Source organism: Halichoerus grypus, chromosome 13 (assembly GCF_964656455.1).
Source record: "Halichoerus grypus chromosome 13, mHalGry1.hap1.1, whole genome shotgun sequence".
NCBI lineage: Eukaryota > Metazoa > Chordata > Mammalia > Carnivora > Phocidae > Halichoerus > Halichoerus grypus.
The window spans coordinates 29551556-29574378 of NC_135724.1; the positions used below are offsets into that span (position 1 = coordinate 29551556).

The following is a 22823-nucleotide window of genomic DNA, read 5'->3' on the forward strand; positions in this document are numbered from 1 at the left end:
GACCTTTTGTCTTGGGTTATCTCTGGTGGATGCTCCATAGCTGTGCCATCAACAAAAACATGAGGAAAGCAACACAACAGGAGTCAATCTATTAAATCTACTCAGGCCACCAAAAACAGATCTCTTTTTACTGATTCATATTTCATTTTCTTAAATAAGTCTCCTTTTGTTTCAACTGCACATGACAATTATTTTAATTTTAGACAAATAAAAAAAAAAACATTTTATGAGGCCTGGAGGGGTAGATACACTTGAGATATAATTTAGGAGTCAGACAAACTACAGCCTGCCAGCCCCATAGAAGCTGTGCCTATGTTTGTAAATAAAGTTTTGTGGAACACGGCCACACTCATCTGTTTACATGTTGTATATGCCTGCTGTCAAACTATAACCACGGGATTGAGTAGTTATGATAGAGTCTGTGTGTGGCCTGCAAAGCCACAAATGTGTTCTATCAGGTGCTTCACAGAGGAAGTTGTAGATACTAGTGTAGATACTAATACTGAACCTTGATCCTCTAACTTACAGATAAGGAACAGGCACTCCAGGGCAACATTAGGGGACAGAATTCTGGTATGAGGGGAATAATTGAACACCAAACATGCAGCTCAAAGACAGAAGAAGAAGCGGCTTCCTCGTGAGCATTTTTCTAGTATGCTATCCAGTCCACTTGCTAGCAGGATGACTTACCATCCATCTCCAATCTTCAACTGTAACTGGGACAATAATATCATCTGCTTCATGAGGTTGCTGTGATGATTAATGAAATATTACTTGTAAAATGCTTCAATAGAGTAAATAATAACATCTTCTTATCTCTTCTTTCTCAAAATCTTTTCAGAGAGCAGAAAGAAAACTTTCCCGTGGAGATAGATAAAGGAATTTTAATTAGTCAATTTTGACTTAGAGACAAACTCTCTTCCAGCATGTTTTCCCCAGATGTCAAATACCTTGGCTTCCTAAGCCCTGCTTTAAGATTCTTAGTGACCAATGAATAAGCATTAACATCTCTTTCACTCTTCGTGTCAAGCAGGAAAGGAGTTGTGTTGCAAAAAGAATTTGTCCTAAAACATATCATCGGTTTTAAATACGACCTGTTTAAATCCATAAGGATTTCATAGTTTAAATATCATCAAATTTAAATCTCAAAAAACTTGAGTAAACATTCAGAAATGTTTACATTGCATTCTGTAAATGAAAAAAAAACTGGGGCCCACAGACAATGAGTGCTTTTTTTTGTAGTTAGTTAGGGATTGGGCTCATAACTAGGCATATGACCAGCATAACATGATTCTTAGGCCAGTATTCACTCTTCTGTCTCTGACTCTGTTGTTACTAATGCAGCAAAATTCTCAGGATTTCTTTTTCTCTTTGTTTTCAATACTTTTGTTGTTGTTGTTGTTGTTGTTGTTTTGACCAATTACCCCTGAGATTCATGAGGATATTGTTTAGAAGCATACAATTATGTCTTGATTGCTGTTTGTTTGTTTGAATCCAGTAATGCTTTTTAGTCTCAAAATTCAAATTTTCCATTTAAATTGGTTTAGCTCATAATTGACAGCAATTATTTATTTTTATTCAGAGAGACTAAAATAAGAAATGTGATTAAATTTTCTACTGCAATGACATGGCATTTATTTGATCATTCCTAAGTAGTTTTTTGTTGTTTTGTTGTTGTTGTTGTTGTTATTGTTTCTCTCTTACATGGGATTCTTATGAGGGTGCTGTAAGGAATAGTGATAAACTGTTTTACAGGGTGGCTGAGGAGTAAGGAGGAAATTACCATGTAAGTATAAAATATACTAGTTTCATGCTTAGAGCATGGTAAGTGAGTTAGTATTAACAAGTTTCTCAGCAGACTGAGGTATATAACTTAGCCTTCTTGTGGGCCACTGGATAATCTCGCTATTCCCCATGGTCACAAAGCTCTGGCCTTCTAGAATGGAGCTAGCTATCTTGGAGACATGCTTTTGTACCTAAGGGGTCATAAGTAGAAGCTGCTTGTTGGAGTATGCATACCACTAAAGGAGCAGGTGAAACACTACTGCAATTCAAAATAAGCAGGTGTAGTTTTACATTCTCTCCTGATAACTCTATTCCACTAGTTAGTCAAGAGCATATTACATGCAGATCCAGCATAGGTTCTGGAGTCAGATAGCCTGGGTTCTAAGCTCAGCCATCATTTGGCTAGATTAGTGGCAGTGGGGAAATCATCAACCTAGGAGAAATTTCTCTCATCTATAAATCAGTAACTACCCCAGAGAGTTAGTTATCAGGATTGAATAGAAAACACATCTAAAGCACTTGGCCAGTCCCTGGCACATAGTAATTACTCAGGAAATGTTAGTTATAATAGTAATTATGATAATTGTCATTATTACTGTTATTAATGATAAGTCCACTTTTGCCATTTCTTTTATCATAAAATCATACAATGTGGAAAGATCTTTAGATTCAAGCCCACATTCAGTAAGCAGATCTGTACCACTGGGATGGATACTTGGCTAGATACCATAAATACACAAATGATAAAACATCCCAGGCAAGACAAGTCAACTGATCAGTGCAGAAAAGCCTTCTATAGCATGCGAGATAGACAGACATTTAGTCCCAACCTGAAGACCTCCAGTGATGGGAAAATTACAAGTTCTTGACCCAGCATAATTCACTATTGCACAGATTTTCTCTAAATTTTCAAGCCCAGTTCACCTGAGTGGTCACAACAACAACATTAGCAAAGAAATAAATATAATAATCTGTTATGCCTGAAGTTTATGTTTGTTCCAGTTATCACTGCATAATAAACCACCCCAAGCTTAGTGATCTAGAGCAATATAGGAAAGAACACAGAAGAGATGGTTTTTTGTTTCACAGTGTCTTGGAACTGAACCAAGAGAACCTAATGGCTGGAGGCAGATTAATGACTGCAGGCTGAAGTCTTCTGAAAGTTCATCCACTCACATGTCAAGTAGTTGGTATTCATTGTTGGCTGGGACCTGAGCTGAGCCTGTTGGTTGGAACATCTGCATGTGGCACCACCACGTGGCCATTTAAGCTTCATCCCAGCATGGTAGCTAAATTTTAAAAGATCATACTGAGAAAATCTGAAGGAAGCTCTATCACCTTTTACGACCTTACCTTGAAAATCCCATAAGATCATTTCTGCTGTCATCAAAGCCCACCCAGAATCAAAGCCAGGGAGTATGGATCCCACATCTTGATGGAAGAATGCCCAAGTTACATCTTAAGAAAAACAGGTGGGATGAGAGATATTGTTGTAACTGTTTTTGGAAAATGCAATCTGTCAGAATGATAAGGAGATTTCACTGACATTATCAGAACTTGAACAGACTTTGGAGTTGATCTAATCCAGTCTGCTGATGAAGACACAGGCTAGAGATATAAGGCAACACCCATTTATTTGATCAGAAAATCTTTTGATATTGTGCGTACTTGGAAATGATTATTTAACCCTTTCCCCACTCCCCCTGTCTTAGTCTATCCAGGCAACCTTAGCAAAATGCTACAGACTGAGGAGCTTAAACAAGAGAGATTGGTTTCTCACAGTTCTAGAGGTTGGAGAGTCTAAGATTAAAGTGCCAATAAGGTAGATTTCATTCTAAGGCTTCTTCTCTTGACTTGTGGGCAGCAATCATTACACTGTGCACTCACCTGACCTCTTCTTTGTGTGTTCTTGGAGAAAGTGAGCTCTCTGTTGTCTCTCCTTCTAAGAACACCTTTCTGTCAGTCAGGGCCTCACCTTTAGAACCTCATTTAAACTTTGATAATCCCATCGAGGCCCCATGTCCAAATATAGTCACACTGAGGATTAGGACTTCATCATATGAATCTAGGAGGACACAGACATTCAGTCCATACATCCTGAAAAAAAACTTAATAGTAAAGATCAATATTTATAATGTTTTCTTTTATGTTCAGAATTATTCCATCCTAGCCTGGTCTTTTCCAAGAATATTGTTTTTCCATGACTTCAGCTCATGGGATATAGGCTTTGGATATAGGCAGGCTATCATCACTTCCCTTTTTATTATGTATTCACTATAATTGAGAATATCGTTGTCTACTTTTCACCTTTTTCTAATAAATACCAAGGATCTGAACAAACTGAATATTTTTAAGCACAAAAGTTGAGCTATTTTTAACTATGAAAGCCCATGTCATATTTGTGATTCATATAAAACATAACAATGCATATGAACAAGGAACTAAAAACAAAACTGGAAAAACAAAAATACCTGAAATATAAAAATATAGGAACTAAAAAATATTTTTCCTTTTATGAGTTTTACTGTTAGGATATTGTGTAATTCTTTTTTTTTTTTTAATTATTGGAAACAGACTCTATGAGATGGGAAGGTAATGATCAATTTTAAGATGTTTGAATTTGTCAGCTTGCTATTGAATTAAAGGAATACTGCACTCTCAGTTTAAAGTGTATTGCCAGTTAAGGTTCATTTTCTTTATTGGGAGAAAAACATATCATATTGGTTTCACTGTTTAGTACAGAAATGAACACTAATGACTAGCGAGTCATAGAATTGCAGAAGGCATAAAGGAACTGAATTCATGAGGTAATTAAGCTCACCCTGTTATGTGAGCTGAGCTTGTACTCAGCTTTGCTCTTTATCGAGCTTGTGCTCAAGTTGACATGGGGATCTTGGTGAGGAATTTTTGACCTTTAAGAAAACCAACTGTGTCTCTCAATAGGGATCAAAAAAATCTTCCTGCCAAACATTGAGATACAAGATCCCCAGGTCCTGACTTGGCATGGCCAGGGAAATTCTTTTATTGAGCACCTGTGTTTTCTTTTGTTGCTACTGATGGGGTTGGAGGGCATGTTAACCACTGAGTCACCAATTTTAATGATTAGAAAACATGAAGCTTTCTGAATCATTTCCAACTTATTAAGCACAAAATGATTCAGAGCAGCAGAAGAAATTTATATCTTGGAGTGGGACAGGAATGTTGAATCTCTGAGTGTAAATTTATAATTTGTAAATTAGGCAAAGATTTTTTCCCCTTCTAAATGAAAATTTTTGCTGTCTTTTTCTTATCAAGGCCAAATACAATTTCATTTGAGTTATTTGCCTCCACAAGGCCCAGTGCCAAATACAATGAGGTGTAATGAGGTTCAGAGAAAAACAATATGTGACCCAAAGGAACTTGCCGCCTACAGCAGGATGTAGTTAAGTACCTGAATATAAAGGACAGAACATGGTAAATTCTCTAAAGAAGTAAAAGCAACATTTCCCATGTAGGGAACGTAAGGAAGATGTGGTGCCTGAGACTGAAGAATGGTAAACTTCCAACATGAAGAAACACCAGACAGAGCACACTGGGTAGATAGAAGTGCATAAACCAAGTGTGGAGGTACATCCTCACCTGTGTAGAAAGACATTTTGTTTGAGGATGCTCCTTACACTCACAATTACTACATGAATTTGAATTTGTATTCCTCCTTCATGAATGCCTATTGCTTTTTAACACAGAGATTGCAATAGGTAATTAAGCTTTCGTGTGTGTTCAGATATGAGTTAGCCAGACCTAAATAAAGGGAATGAACCACGTGCAATTTATATCTTCGACTGTAGCTTGGTGAGAAGTCCTGGGGAAGGCATGTTATATGCGCTCCTCTTGGCCTCCCAAGGGACAACATATAGTCATGTGGGCCAAGGAAAGGGGTTGATGCTAAGAAATGGATGATAACAAGCAGAAGGGAAAGATCAATCATGAGAGCATACAGACTTGCATCAAAAAAATGAAAATTATTGGGCAAAATAATTCACTGAACCAAACTTCCACGCTTCATTTCTCTCTTCAATCTATCTTCCTATTTGTCTACTCCACTGACTCTAAATTCTATTCACATCCTAACTATTTGGGTTTTCTCAAATGAGGAATGTGGTTCATCTCACAGCACACTCTGATTCCCTATTCTGAAATATTTGGAAACTACTTTTTAACTTCGTAAACTTGGTAATTGTCCAAACTCACATCAAAATTTAATTTTCCTGTGAAATTTTCTTTACTTATTTTGTCGTATTCTGTCATTATTTATTTAGAGTTAATTTAATCTAGCCTGCCAAGGATCTCTTACATAAACTGGAACGTTAGTTTACAATTACTCATCTATCTGCCTGTCTCCCTCAGCATGCTTTGGCCCTATGAGTTTAGAAACTGAGCCTATTTAGTTTTAAATTTCTGTGGCCCAGCACACAGCAAATAGTATGTATTTTTGTACTCAATAAAATGTGAGTGATGAATAAAAGAATTAAGAAAGGGATGAGAAAAGCATGAGGAGGAGAGCCAAAGACCAGAGAAGAATGCATGTAAATGTGAGATGTTTTGCTAGCATATTTTTAGGAGGAATTGCAAGATGAGATCCAAAGTCAAGTTAAATCAACATATCAGATCTTTAATAAGACAGGCCCAAGATTAGTCTCTTTGTAAAGTTTGTCCACACACAACCTTGTGGAATATGGCAAGACTGATGGGAAGGGTACCCTTAATGAGGCCTGATAAAATCCACTGGTAATTTAATGAGAGAAGGCAGTTGATGAGGCCAGTACTGTGGCTAAAATGAGTCAATGCTAATTGTTTTTACTGAAAGTTGGAATAGATGAAAGATTGTTGTTACATACTGAGATAAATATTAGTCATGGTTCTTGAAAATCTTATCCAGCAAGACAAATAGAATTTGAATAATTAAAGAAGAAAGAAGAAAATCATTTTAGTTGGGAGATCAGTGTATGATTATACAGAGGCAGGAATGGTTGTGGTCTGTGTTGGGTAACAGGAAGAAGGCCAAACTGACTGGACAATGGGCTGTACATTGGCAAGCAGTTTTAGAATATGCTAGATCTGTGTTATCATGGGCAAGATGGAGGTGAAACTGAGACCCTTACAGGTTAAAAAATCGCTAACATTAATTGAGTTCCCCTTTGTTCCAGGCATTAATCAAAACTTCCATTAAGTATGTTATCAGCAGTTGTCTTAGTAACAGTGAAATGTGTTTTGAATTATTCCTGTTTGCGTGGGGAAAATTAAGAATCTTCAGGATTCTCAAGACTCTCAGGATTGCCCATGATTGAGAAGCTGGTATGAAGCAAAGAATAAAACTTACGTGTGTCTAGGCCCAAAGTCCATGCTGTTCATTTTGCCATTTTCTTCCTTAGAATTAGGTTTGTGAAGTTACCGTCCTCCATTAAGCAAGTCTTCACTCCTAAGATATTTTCAGGTGAAGAGTTGTTCTCATTAATTTGAATATTTTCTAGATGACAAAACAAAAAGTCAACTCTACTGTTAAAATACTGAAGGATTTTGGGGCAACTGGGTGGCTCAGTCATTTGAGCATCTGACTCTTGATTTCAGCTCAGGTATTGATCTCAGGGTCATGAGATAGAGCCCCTGCATTGGGCGCTGCGCTCAGCGGGGAGTCTGCTTGAGATTCTCTCTCTCTCCCTCTCCATCCTCCCAATTGCCTTTTTCTTTTCCTTAGTTTACATATTAATTTGTTTGGGCTGCTATAACAAATGGTACTTTGTGGCTTAAACAACAGAAATTTATTTGTTGCCGTTCTGGAGTCTGGGAAGTACAAGATCAAGGTACCAGCAAATTTGGTGTCTGTGAGGGCCTGCTTCCTGGTTTGTATATGGCCATCTTTACATGGAGGAGAGCAGAGAGAGCTTCCGGGGGTCCCTTTTATAGGGGCACTTAATCCCATTCATGAGGACTCTATTCTGATAAACCTAATTACTTCCCAAAGTCTCCTCCTCCTCATACCATCACACTGGGGGCTAGGATTTCAACATATGCATTTCAAAGGGACATAAAAATTCAATCCATTACATTCCATAAGATAGAATAGTTAATAAAATATAGAGACTTGAGTTTCATTTATGTTGAAAGATGGCTTTCCTGGGTCTTCAGCCAAGTCTGCATTCAAATCCTGGCTTGAAAGGAGCACATATTATTTTTAGATTCTTTAATATTTTTTTTCTGTCATCTGTGTAGCCTTCTCCTTTCATTGAGAAATAATAATGAGAAGTTGACTCTATGTATTCATTATAATTACATGTTTCAAATTCAATTTAATTATTCGAATAAGGTAATATATACTTTCAAAAAATGAAGTGGCCCCAGATTACAAGTGCTCTGAAAGCTCAGAGGATGGAGAAGTCTGTCACTATCTGCTTACTTCCCTGTTCAAATGCAAATACCTTTCCCCCAGGTGTTCTTTCTGGTTCCCCAAATTCATTCTAACTTTGGATTTACCTTCATTCTGAAAACTTGGATGCAGAGGAGCTGAAACTGACTTTTGCCAGTTCTTCCTTCTTCTCCTGGGACTAAGTTCTTAACCGAGTGGGAATTGAGTATGTGTAATGGGGACAAAGTGATCATTAAGAGAAGTCTTTTCCACAGGAATTTACTGTTATGCTCAGGTTTTTCAGCTGGAGGCTGAAAGGAGGGGAGGGTAGTAATTAAACCTAACTATGTCAGAATGGCCCGAGGCCTGGAAGGCAAAAGAACTCAAGGAGATATGCCCCAAATCTGGGTAGTGAGCGGATGGCATTGCGGGCAGCATTGTTTCCACAACTGAAGGCACAGAATCTAGCCAGGGAACCATTTAAGCTGGCCAAAAATGGAGGGAGTAGAAGAACAGATAAATGATTTCTCAAAAAAGGCAGAACCTTGACACACAGGCAGCTTTCCACGTGAACATGAGCTCTGTTGAGACCAGGAGTTGTGGTCAAAGCGAGTCTGGGTAAACCTGGCCCATGGACGGTCTGTCCTTCCGTGCCTGTAGCCTAAGTCCTCAAATTAGCCCTCAGTATGATGAACTGCCTTGACATCTGAAACAAGGAGTGCTTCAAACAACCCTCCTTACCTGGAATCCCGGCACAGTTCCTGCTTATCCCAGAGTCGCGTGTTTCGGTTCCCTGCCAGCCTATAGAATTATACAAATAAGCCAGTCACAGCCTTCAGCAGGAACCAGGGGCACCTCATCTTTGCCATACGACAGAGCCTGCCTCGCACAGCCCCTGGTTGTTTACTTTGTTATCTGGTGCAACGCTTGGGGGGCCCTGCAAGCCAGGCCCCCCTCCCTTGACTGGGCTTTGAGTGTATGTGGCTGATATACTTGGAACTCCTGTCTAAGTGGCGGGTGTTATGTTTAGCCTTCTCCAAAACCTTAGGGCAGAAATTCCTCCCTTACCAACGGGGAGAAGCAGAGGCAATAAAAACAGCCTCAAATTGGCTGAGGTGTTTCATAACCTGGGTTCTGTGTGACTTCTTATTTGCCATCAAACATAAAAGTAAATGCTTAATGCACTACATAAGAGCCTGGATTTGGTAACCCCTAGGGGATGCTGAGAAAATGTAATGGCCAGATATTTAAAGGAATGGAAATTTCCTTGCTTCTTATATTTGTATGGTACCACTCAGACACTAAATACCCTGCCAGGTGTATCAGCCTGATACCCCAGGAACGGTGGACACAATCCTGATCCCTTCAGCGTACTTCTTCCAATGAACATGACAGAGAACCAACCCTCCACATCTTGATTTGGTCTTCTTAAGATGTAGCTTGTTCCAGTTCATCCAAAAAATTTCCTAAATACTTTTCATTCTCGGATATTGATTTCTTAGTGCCGTTTTGTGAGACCCGTTATAAGAAACTACCTGTTTGTTATGAACATTTTCTAAATGACCAATAAACTAAGGTTTACAGGGTCAAGGAGAACATTTGTGTGTGTGTGTGTGTGTGTGTGTGTGTGTGTGTGTGTGCATGCGTGTGTCCTCAAACATACACCCCAGGCTAGGCCAGTGTCTGTGCCTGTTAAGGATTTTCTGCTTCCTGTTGCCAAGAATAAAGGTAGTCAGCACATGGCAAGCTGATAAGTAATAATTTCCAGTGTCTTGAAATTTTTACCTTTTTTAACCATACTCTCAGATGAAATATGCTAACTTAAACAATTCACATAATTATTTACATAGATCAAATGCTCTTTAAGTATAACTTCTCTGGTCCTTTTTATTCTTCTTCTTACACTGAAAGCAACATGTTCACAAGGAACTTAAACCAAACGAAACGTAATCTCTATTTGCCACCTTTTCTGCGCAACGGTGTGAGGATGGGAGAAGCCACTTTACAAATCCCTGGCCAACTCTAGATGCATGATTTTGTGACATAGCCCAAGTTTTTCACTGTATTTTCTGCCAAAAAAAAATAGTTTAATGAAATTACTCTTATAGTAAATTACATAAATTAGACAAAGTACTTATATGCACAGATGAGAATAGTATTGGCAAAACAGTACTGTCACCACCCTGGAAAATGTTTAAAAATATATATAAAATTTGACTTGAGAGCTAGCAAGTGAGGATTTTATAGTTGTAAAGTCCTTAAGTTGTCAACTATTCAAAATGGGGGAAAAAAAATCCCAGATTAATTTAAACAACACCAGTCTAAATATTTAGTATCAAAAAGAGTTTAAACCAAAAAAAAAAAAAAAATCCTTAGAAAATTTTAAAGCAAAAGAGTAGCATAGTCCTTTGTAGGCAAACAAAAAGCTAAGCAGGGTTGCAATATTAAAAGAGGCAAAGTAGAGGCTCTTTTCAAGGTAAAATGAGCTAAATAGGACAAAGAAGGTCATGTTTTTGTGGTAAAATGTAAAATCTACAATGATATGAATGTCACAAACCTTTATGGGCTGAATAGCAGATCATTAAAATGTATTAAGTGAAAACTCCTGTAAATCAAGGAAAGCTGAGAGAATATAAGTAGTGGAGTCTTTAGTATATCTCTTTTGGTCCAAGTCAGATCAAATAGGATCAATGTACATAAGGATAAAGAATACCCAAATTGGGGCACCAGGGTGGCTCAGTCGTTTAAGCGTCTGCCTGCGGCTCAGGTCATGATCCCAGGGTCCTGGGATCGAGCCCTGCCTTGGGCTCCCTGCTCAGCAGGAAGTCTGCTTCTCCCTCCGCCCCTCCCCTGTTCATGCTATCTCTCTCTCTCTCTCAAATAAATAAATAAAATCTTAAAAAAAAAGAATACCTAAATAATAAAGTGAATAAGGTTATTTAATAATTATATGGTACATACTAAATTTCAAACTCTATATACATGCTCACAGAATACTTTCAAAATAACTGACTATCCATTAGGCACAAAGAATACACCTAAAAAGAGAGAGAATACAATACCAGCTGTATTCTTTGCATAAAGCAATGAATCAGCAATTGATCAAAACTGGAAACAACAACAGTAAAACTGCTTAAAAATCATTGTCACTCCTGGCTCACCTGAGTGGCTCCGTCAATTAAGCCCCCAACTCTTGATTTTGGCTCAGGTCATGGTCTCAGGGCCGAGAGACAGCCCCACGTCAGGTTCTACGCTCAGCACGGAGTCCGCTTGTCCCTCTCCCTCTTCTCCCCACCCCCACTCACACGCTTGCATGCTCGCTCTCTCTCTGTCTCTGTCTCTCTCAAATACATACATACATACATACATACATACATACATACATACATAAACAAATAAAATCTTTAAAAAAAACAGTGTCACTCCTAAATTTGATTCCTGGGGCCAAATACAAAATCAAAAGAATTGATGTACAGTTGGACAATAAACAAGAAAGGGCAAATAACCACATAAAATAAAGTGCATATATTTGTGAGAAAGTAGTGTGTATAAATTTATCCTAAAATTGAAAATGTGGCTAAAAATATTAGATTTAATGCTTGTTACAACTCTGATATGGAATAAGCCAATGTGCATTCACTTTGAAGTAAGGGCATTTCTACAGGTAATGTAACTTCACATTAACAGTCCTTCTACTGAAAAGCCTAGTGTCTTCTCTTATCAAAACAAGGGATTGCCTCCTAGCTTTCATGTATAACATTGTCCCACATCCTTGCTTAATGGCTCTCTGTTTTTGTTCACAGAAGAACAGGAAGAAAATGGTAGCAAGTTTCTTCTATTTTCCATTCTTCCTCCATTACATCAAAATCAAGGCTCCTAGGTATTAGTAGTTTCTTTTCCACTCAGAAGCAGCCCTGTCATTTAGTGTCAAAACTAATTCAGTGAGTAGTTAAACAAAAAACACGAGTTTCAACAATTATAGTAGAAAGAAAAAGAGAAAGAGGGAGGTAGGGAAGAAAGGAAGGAGGAAGGGAGGAATGTATATTATAAAAATCAAATGAACTTCAGTCAGGGAATGAGAAAACTGAGTAAAAAACACCAGTCAATCTCAAAATTTATCAAAAACTGACTTGTGAGTTTTCACTAACATGCCTAAAAACATAGAAGTGTATGTGATACTTGTTTTTACTCGTAGAAAAATGAGATAAATGCTTATTTTAATTATTCTCACAAGGATGTGAGTTGCCTGACAGCAAAGAACACCTTTTTCTTTATTTCTCTGGTGCCTGAAGCAGTATCTGGCATATTATAGGAACTAAATAAATGTTTGGTGAATATATGAAATAATAAATGAATGAATTAAATCTTTAACTCTTGGGGACAAAGTAACAGCAAAAGTTTGAGCAATGACTAGCGAAGCGTAGGAAAGGAGTTCCCGTAAGGGAACATACGGGTACACAGGTGAACCAGCAATGTCCAAATGGCATGCAGTGAGATGTATTCCCTCCAAAACTTGGGCAGGGACAAGTGTTCTTTTTATCTTACAATGCTTCAACAGCTGTAAGAGGACATGAAAAGGGTGTTCAATCTAAGTGACAAGGGTCACTGCTTTGTGCTCAGACACTTCTCATAAAAGGGTACAATTCACATTAAATTCCTCCTACTTTTCAAAAGAGCTTTGGGATTTATATTGAGAATCTCCTTATGATTTTTTAGAAATAACCAATTAGAATAAGATCATCAGCTGAGTATAAGAGTCAGGATGACCTTTTCTGGTCTGCCCAATATATAGTATACACACGGGTAGGTTTGGTAATGTTGATCCCTGATTTGCCCCATTCCTTCTATATTTGCCATATAGATATTTGCTCTATTGATTGGTTGGGGGGGTGGGTGGATAAGGCTCACCTTTATATAAGGAGTGAATATTGAAATGTACTGCATGAACAAGCTACCAAGAAGCGGTGTGTGACCATACATGCCCTGGTGGAGGGGAGCAAAGCAGAAGGTCAAGCCAGTAACAGGAGGTAGAATAGCAAGTCCACAGTTTGCACATCTAAACGGGCCTCCAACAAGGTCCTTGGAGCAGGAGTGGTTCCCAGCCAAGTCAGGTGAGGGAGCTCATGCCCAGGTTATAATTCACTTCGGAAAGTGCTGGGAGCCATCTTGTCTCTGACACTCTGTTGAGCACAACATCAGCAATGTAGCATACCTTCCACTCTCCCACTCTCTAACACTTCCACTCTTTCTCTGCCTTCACTAAATAACTTGCAGTGAAGTATGCTAACTTCATTTTGATTGTCTTTGCTTTAAAAGTCAGTCACTGCAGTCTAGGCAAAGCCACCATAATAGGACTGACCTTAAACACTTAGCAGAGCATTAAGACATGTACAATTCCAGAAGAATCAAGCCTGTCCTCTATCAATTGTATCATTTCTCTTGTTTGTAAGCATGTGAGACTATTACCTTCACTGTGCATGGGTAAGAATGGACTATTTCTGTGACCTAGCAGCTATTTCATTCAAGCATTTAAGAACTGCCCCAGCAAGAGTGAAGTAAGACACATTGAACAATACTCATTTGCCCTTTTAAGATGTGGGCCATAGCAATTTGGGTCAGCAGCCAGTCTGGCTGATTCTGAGCCAGGTGGAATGACCTCACACCACACCATAGGTACTCAGATTTCTGAGGATAAATGGATAAGTGTGATCCCCTAGAATTATAAATCGTACCCTCCAACCAAGGATTACAATGAAAGAAAATATAATTATCACCAGATAGGATGCTTTACTTCTGCTAGAATATGTAACCTAGTGGGAGCCATTCAGGAAATTTTACATTAAACCAACAGAAACCTATTTGCCTTTTCTGAATGCCCCCTTCCTTCCTCTCTTCCTCCTTTCCTCCCTCCCTCCTTCCTTCCTTTCTTCTTTCCTCACACTTTCCTTGCTTTCTCCCTCCTTTCCTCCTTTCTTACAAAGGTTCAGACACCGATATTGAACACAGCTCATTTCAAACTTTTTATTTTCTAGGAGAAATATAAGTTTATTGCTTCAGTGCAGTGAAATTATTATTTTTCATTGCCAGGTTGGCCCTTTAGATAATGTTAAGGTTTAATTTGAACTTTTCACCTCATTCTAGTCTCCTGTCATTTTTCTTTTGTTTTTTTTTTTTTTTTTTTGTATGCTGAACTCATAGAAATGGAGATCTATCTATTTGGCAGTCTATCATCTGCTATAAAGGTCACCGAATTTATGTCTTCTTCATATTAATATTTGCACATTTATTCCTTGAATATGTTTCAGAAACATTTAGTGTGTTCCTGTGTTGTGCATACATGGCATGTCCCACAGTGCCTACTGAGACACGGAGTGCCTAATAAGTGCTGAAGTAATTGACGGTCCTGTGCTGGCTAGGTTCACACATGAGGGACATACACTCAAAAAAGGAAATGAAATAGGAATCCCGAGGGAAGATGTTACACTTCTTTGGGGATACTGGAGGCAGCTAGGAAGCTGAGGAGACCATAAAGGAAAGGATTGATAGACATAATTTTTTAAAAAATTTGGGAGTACTCTACACTAAAAAACAATTAAAAGTCAAATTGTGAACTGAGAAAAATTTACAACATGTAAGACAAATAATTATCTTCATATCTTTATATATGAAGAAATATTATAAATCTTTGGGAAATAAATGTAGGCACTATTCTACATCTGAGGAGTACCATCAATGAATGAAAAAGACAAAGATCCATGTCCTCATTGCATTTACAGTCTAGTAGAGGGGAGTAGACAGAATACATCTTAAAAATAAGTAAATTTTAAGATGTTCCTGTCTCCTGATTGTGCTCTGGACATGTGAACTACACTATTAGGTCAGAAAATAAATATTGTGGTTTTCTTTACATCACACACACACACATGAGAAAACCCCTTGAAATGGTACCTGTCAGGGCAGCAGTGGGAAGTGCTAGGCAGCATCAGGATTTTCAAGGAGTTGGGGCGCCTGGGTGGCTCAGTCATTAGGTGTCTGCCTTTGGCTCAGGTCATGGTCCCAGGGTCCTAGGATCGAGCCCCGCATCAGGCTCCCTGCTCGGCGGGAAGCCTGCTTCTCCCTCTCCCACTCCCCCTGCTTGTGTTCCCTCTCTCGCTGTGTCTCTCTCTGTCAAATAAATAAATAAAATCTTTGAAAAAAAAAAAGGATTTTCAAGGAGTCAGTGAGTGCCATCACCTTGCCACAGGACAGGATGGTCAAGCAGGAATGTGCAACAAAATTGCCTTGTTTGAAACAAGGCTCTTACTTTCCAGAGCAGGCAACATCAATTCTGGCAAGAGAGAAGAGAGGGGTGAATGTTAACTTTGTTGGGGAAAGATAGTAAATTACTGTCCTATTCCTTTTTTGAGACCATTAACCATAGCTAATGGTAAGTTTCAGTTAACCAAACCAGAGGTTGGTTTTTTTGTTTTGTTTTGTTTTGACTTTTGCCTCAGCCTGTTTAATTGAGAAGCTGTAGGCTGGTTGGGAATACTCCACTGAAGATATCCCAAGCAAAAGGTGATACAGACAAGATCTGCCTCAGCCGAAAATTTAAATAACCATTGCAAGAGAGTAGGGTCCAACGCTGTGATATTTCTAAGATGGCAATATGGAATCTTTTCATAAAATGATTGATTTGTATTTCAAAGGAAATTTCTTCTCTTGAAATCTGAGCAAAATGCTTGAGGCTTTTCACAAGTACGGCATATGGAATATTAACACTCTTCCATTAACTCTGCATTTTACTCCAGTGAGAGGCAGAAAAAACTCATTTTAGAGGAATCAGCCAAGTTTTTAAAGACAAGCACATGATTTTTTTCGACATATTTAGGTTTATTCAAAGTCCTCTTAGCACTGCTAGGTGGAATATTAAATACTAGCATCTCTTTCATATGAACATCAGATTCAGTTCTAAAAGCCCTCTGGCAATGCTCAGAGTCCAGAAATGCTCCAATATTATTAACATTTATAACTATGATGCTACTTTGATGGGGGAAGGGATGTCATGATTCTAGTTTCTGCCTGAGGTAGAGAACCAAGGCTTCTCGAGGTATGGATGTTTCCTATCAAAGGGCACATTGAGATTGTTAGGGCACACTGAGATTTTTAGAGCAATGTTTCTCAAAATACAGGTTTTCGTGGCCTATTAGAGTTGAAGCTGGGTCACCCTTTTAGAGACCCATGACTCATAATAGGATCATGAAATCAATTTTGTGAATTATAACTCCGTTTTGCTTTGTTATTGAAAAGTACTGGAATAGGAGGGAATGGAAGAGAACACAAAGAATAAATGGAAATAAGTGGAAATGAGTTTTTAGCCTAAGCAGGGCCAAATTCCTACATTTCACAGATTGCCACAGTCCAGGCCCTCTACTGGTGCCCAGGCTACAAAGATGAAAAAGTTCAGTATCCTCTCCTCGAGGGTTAATTGAATTATAACACCGTTTTTTGATAATTCACTCTGTAGGTTGCATCATTTTGGTCACAACTTATTTGTAAATTATTAATTCTTACCTAATATGTAAACACAAGTATTTAATTGTACAGATGTTAATATATTTACAGATTCAATCTATAAAACCCTGAAATTTCTTTTTTTTTAATACTTTATTTATTTGACAGAGAGACACAGCGAGAGAGGGAACACAAGCAGGGGGAGTGGGAGAGGGAGAAGCAGGCTCCCCGCTGAGCAGGGAGCCCAATGTGGGACTCGATCCCAGGACCCTGCCCGAAGGCAGACGCTTAACGACTGAGCCACCCAGGCGCCTCAACCCTGAAATTTCTGATTATGGGAAATAAGCACCCTGAAATTGATTCTCTTTTGCTTGTTTTCTAGATTCTAAATGTTATGGCATTCTATAAATGTTGCTTAATTTGAATCCTGTACTATCCCCATTTGCTAAGTTTTTATGTGATAAACAGGTCTCCTGCCTTAGAGGCCCACATAGTGTTCATGCTCAGTTTTTATGCTTTCCCGATGAAGTTCATTTGCATAACTCATGAATTTGCATCTGTCTAAATACTTAATTAAGTTATCATATTGGTATAGAAGGAAATTGTTTCTGATATAAGTTATGTTCTAAAGTAGAACAGGAAATAATCGAGAACTGTACATGATTGTTAATGAAATTCTCTCCTATATGTTCCCAACATGCTGCTTCAAGAATTAGCTTTATAAAGAATGATTTGTGCAGCATTCACTTACCTCGTAGGCTCAAAGTCAGCTTCCCCTACCTGAAGGAGTATGGAACACTGGAAATTCAAGCCCTCTATACTTAAATGTTATACAACATATTTTTAAAAAATAATAAAAAAATTAATAGCATAAGTTTAAAAAAGAAATAAAAAATAAATAAATAAATCTCACTTACCTAAGAGTGAGTGACCTCAAGTACCTACATTTGATTTTACAGTGAAGAGAAAGGAGACAAGTGAATTCTAGAAGCTTTCTGTAGTCCTGAGGACTTTCACAGTCAGAACAGAAGAGTAGGTGATGGGGGAGTTAAGGAAAGCGGTTCTGGTGATTTCACACTTCTGTAAAAAATCTTTTGATGATTTGATATAAACTCCTCACCTTGGTGCTTGAATAAGTTTTCTAGGGCTGTTGTAATCAAGTGCAACAGACTGGGCTGCTTAACCAACAGACACTTTTTCACGGTTCTGGAGACTAGAAGTCTGAGCTTAAGGGTGGAGCTGGTTCCTTGTGAAGGCTGTGAGGGAAGGAGCAGTCCCAAGCCTTCTTCCTAGGCCTACCAATGGCTGTCTTCTCCCTGTGCTCTCCCTTTGTACCTCTCTGTGTCCAAGTTCCCTCTTCTTATGAGGAGACCAGTCCCATTGGGTAAGTCTCCCCCTAATTACCTCATTCTAACTTAATTACCTCTGTAAAGACACCATCTCCAAATACGGTCACATTCTGATATAGGGTTAGGACTCCAACATAGGAATGGGGAGGGACACAATTCAGCCTATAACGGTGTTAATGACTCGTATACCTTGAGAAATAGCTATTATGTCCATTTTACCAATGAGGAAACCAGTACTCAGAAGTTAGGGGAATGGTCAAAATTCACACAACAATTAAGGGGCAGATTCAGGACATGAAACTGGGTATCCTGGGCCTAACTGGGTGTCCTTCCTACTTATGCGTTGTCTGTTCTATGAGGAAATCGAGAATATGGCCCTGCCTCACAGTTTTCATTTTACCTCTCACTTACTTGCCTTCATTCCTTTGCAAATGTCTTTCTGTTTTCACTTCTATTTCTGACTGTCAAGATTTTATCCATCCATAAAGGTTTTACCTCAAATATAACCTATTTTATAATTAAACACCTGATAAGATTTAGAAAATCATGATGTCCTTCCTACAATCCATGGCAATTAAGTCAGTATCTCTGGAGGTGGGGAACACATGAGTATTTCTTAAAGCTCCCAGCTGATTCCCATGTTCAGTTAAAGCTGAGAAGCACTGCTTTAAAATCTCTTCTCATTCTCATTATCAACATGTTTATCTTCAGCAACATTTTTCCCTATTAGATTTTTATACCAGGACTACCTTTTACTCATTCAGTCTTCTCCCTGCCCCGTTCCCACCAAATGCAGTGCCTTACATATTTCAGACATTCAGTAATAATTTTCTTAATTGAAATGAATTGGATTCACCAGAATGAGAATGGAGAGGAAAGGGAGTGTCTATGGACTCATTCTTTTAGGAGAGAATTTTAATTTTTTCTCTGGAAAAACAACTTGAACTTTTGGCCCAAAGGCATCCATTAAGCAAAACCATAATTCAATCGTAAGTCCATCTTTTAAAACTTCCCTTTATGATGTTTTCTGGCTCATTCTTTCATTTGAGACACTTTAAACTTAATGCACACAATATGGAATTTACCACTTAAAGTAATTACCCATTCATATTGTAATATCTCTCTTATATTAAAGACAATATGATAATGGACTGAAACTATATAGCTGTCATGCATCAGAGTATTTATATTTCCAAGAAAGCCAGATGAGGACATTTTATTCTGATTTGCTTTATGTCTTTTATTGCAATGACCTTTGCTTGTTGGTGCCACAGAAATGTCCTCATACATATCAGTCTATCAAGTTGTTACTAATACTATCCCCACCAGCATCCTCCTCCTCATCATCATGATCACATCCTAGCTATTGGCCTCCGGGAGTCATTGTTGCTCACTTTGACTATTGCAGGAGTTTCCTACTTCATCATCTGCTCCTTTCCATTCTCCACTCTTTCTTCTAGTTTCCACAGGTACTTTCCTGATCCAGATTTGCTGAGCTTAGTCTGCACCTGAAATGCCTTCAATGGCTCCCAATTCACATAGAATCATGTTAACGCCTGGCATCCGATACCTGGCATTCAAATTCCTGTCAAATATGGCTTCTACATGAAATTTACAGTATTTTCTTCCATAATATACCCTCCACCTTGTACCTTATGATCTGTGGAGAACCAGTCTACCTTTCCCTGAATATGTCCCAAATATGTTCTGCTATTCCCAATATCTACCTAAGGAAATCCTAAAATTTCCTTAAAATCCCATCAAATTGATTGATTTGCATTGTGTGGCTTCAATACTATGTAACTCTTCTGTAGCTGGTTACACTATACATGTATAAGAATGAGGTGGCCAGGCCAACTGAGCAATATCAGAAGGAATTCTTAAAGAAAGACTAATTTCAGTGAACCTAGAGACTTATTTCCAGGAACAAGCAGCTGACATTTTTAAATAATAGTGGAATTCACCATCAAAAGGATATGGATTCCTAAGGAAATAAAGGGCTCTGCTGGATGAGAAAAAATATGAGAGTATTTTATTTTCCTGTCTGCACCTCTCTAACACCTAATCCAGTTCCTTGAGGGCACTGGTACTTGATATCAATTTCTGGATTGCATGACTAACTAAGTAAATGAGAAGTACACATGTGGTGGAAACATATACATGTGGTGGAGGTAAACTGCTGAAACTGGCAACAGGGGGAGTCTATCTCATGTGACCTAGAAGGGGAAAGCTATGCCTCAGTAAAGAAACATTTGGAAACTATTTGCCTTTAGCTCTACTACATTAGAAACTTGAGTTCTTTTTACAGATCATGCACTATTGCATGAAATACTGGGCCAAAAATAAATAATATCCCAGGTGCATTAATAACTGAAGTTAAACTCCATTTGGCACCAATCTGTCAGGGCTGTATTGCTGGTGGGTTATGATACAGCATAGGTGGTAATTGTGGAGATAAAATCAGACAAGAATGTGAGAAATTTTGCCTTTGAATCAATGCTTAATGTCTGAACTTCAGCACCTTTGTGACCTCCTTCTAATTCTTTCAACATTCCTCAATTGATAAAGCAAAAGAAGAGGGGTGATGTTAGCTTAAATGCTTCGCAACAATTTTGGGTGGTACCTAATATTGGAATAAGTAAAAGTGAATTTTATTACAATGTTTGATGCCCAGGCAAACTTATTACCATTACTGACTATTTCTTAAATGGAAACAAACAACAACAGAACAGTACAATTAACAGGGAATTTTGGAGGTTTGAGAACTGTAGTGTTCCACCACCAATGGACACCATGGTGAGGGAATGACAGCACGCGATTTTCCAAAATTAAAAAGTCGTTTGTTACACATTTCTCATCCTTCAGACATGCACAGTGTTTCCAGGGTTTGAGTTGCCATAGGCTGTCACTGCTGCAGGAGCAATGAAACCAGGATCCCACCAGGAGGAAGAGCCTCCTAACAGCATGTTCTAAGAAGAAAAACCAGTCTGGATTCTTAGTTTGGTGTGATGGATGGCATAGTTTCAGAACAGCCAAATAATGTGCCTATTGCACCAGCACATTTCATACAGAGGCAGAGTTGGAAGCTTCATCCAGCCACAGGAAAACCCCTTAATCCTGGTGACAGCAACCATCTGATTACAGAAAGAGCAGGAAGATGGCTCACAGCAGGGCTTGCCACATTAGCCTATGACAGGGCAGGGACCCTGCTGTTCAAGTGGCCTACACATGACCATTCGAAACGAGGTGGGCCCTGCTCAGATCCATGGCCTGTTAATGACTGCCATCATTCCACCATCTCAGATGTTTGAAACAGTTAAGTTCTTTTTTTGTTTTTTTTATTTTTTTTATTTTTATTTTTTTCTTAATATTTTTATTTTATTTAAATTCAAGTTAGTTAACATATTGGTTTCAGGAATAGAATTTACTGATTCATCACTTACATATAACACCCAGTGCTTATCCCAACAAATTCCCTCCTTAAAATCCATCACCCATTTAGCACATCTCCCCACCTACTTCCCCTCCAGCAACCCTCAGCTTGTTCTCTATAGTTCAGTCACTTATGGTTTGCCTCCCTCTCTGTTTTTATCTTATTTTCCTTCCCTTCCCCTATGTTCATGTGTTTTGTTTCTTAAATTCCACAAATGAGTGAAATCATATGATACTTGTCTTTCTCTGACTTATTTCACTTAGCATGATACACTCTAGTTCCATCCACGTCATTGCAAATGGCAAGATTTCATTCTTTTTGAAGGCTGAATAATATTCCATTATATACACACACCACATCTTCTTATCCATTCATCAGTTGATGGATCTCTGGGCTCTCTCCATAGTTTGGCTATTATTGATAAGGCCACTATAGACATCAGGGTGCATGTACCCCTTCGAATCTGTATTTTGGATCCTTTGGGTAAATACTTAGTAATGCAATTGCTGTGTCGTAGGGTAGTTCTATTTTTAACCTTCTGAGGAACTTTCAAACTGTCCTCCAGAATGGCTGCACCAGCTTGCATTCCCACCAACAGTATAAGAGGGTTCCCCTTTCTCCACATCCTCACCAACATCTGTTATTCCCTGACTTGTTAATTTTAGCCATTCTGACAGGTGTGAGGTTTTGATTTGTATTTCCCTGATGATCAGCGATGTTGAGCATCTTTTCGTGTGTCTGTTAGCCATCCATATGTCTTCTGTGGAGAAATGTCTGTTCATGTCTTCTGCCCATTTCTTAACTGGATTATGTATTTTTGGGGTTTGATAAGTTCTTTATAGATCTTAGATACTAACCCTTTATCAGACATGCCATTTGCAAACATCTTCTCCCATTCCGTCAGTTGCCTTTTAGTTTTGTTGATTGTTTCCTTTGCTGTGCAGAAGCTTTTTATATTGATGAAGTACCAATAGTTCATTTTTGCTTTTGTTTCCCTTGCCTCAGGAGACGTGTCTAGTAAGAAGTTGCTGCGGCTGAAGTCAAAGAGGTTGCTGCCTGTTTTCTCCTCAAGGATTTTGGTGGTTTCTAAGACAGGTCATTTCTTTAATTTGGGGCAGGTTAAAGTAAATATTTTTTTCCTCGTCCTTTTGTAATTGTTTTGAGATGCAGCATATGCAAATTGTCATGGTTGTTGTCAAGGTATTTTGTGTTTGGTTTTTTTCTATCCAAATTTGCTACAAAATAAAACATTTCTCTGAAGTGCAGGTATATTATAGAAATCTTTAGTACTACAGAGACAGCATATCAGCTCTGTACATCAGTGGTTCTCAACTTGAGTGTGACCTGGAGATAACTTGTTAAAACACACATTACTGGACCC

The 22823-nt window shown here is 38.4% G+C and overlaps 1 long non-coding RNA gene across 1 annotated transcript in view; it reads left to right on the forward strand.

The window, feature by feature from the left end:
- LOC144379775 (uncharacterized) overlaps nt 1-22823 on the forward strand; it is a 66713-nt gene that overhangs the window by 9772 nt on the left and 34118 nt on the right. The window contains exon 3 of the long non-coding RNA XR_013443152.1: nt 22448-22537. This is a non-coding gene — a long non-coding RNA (uncharacterized LOC144379775). The remainder of the gene's footprint in view (nt 1-22447; nt 22538-22823) is intronic.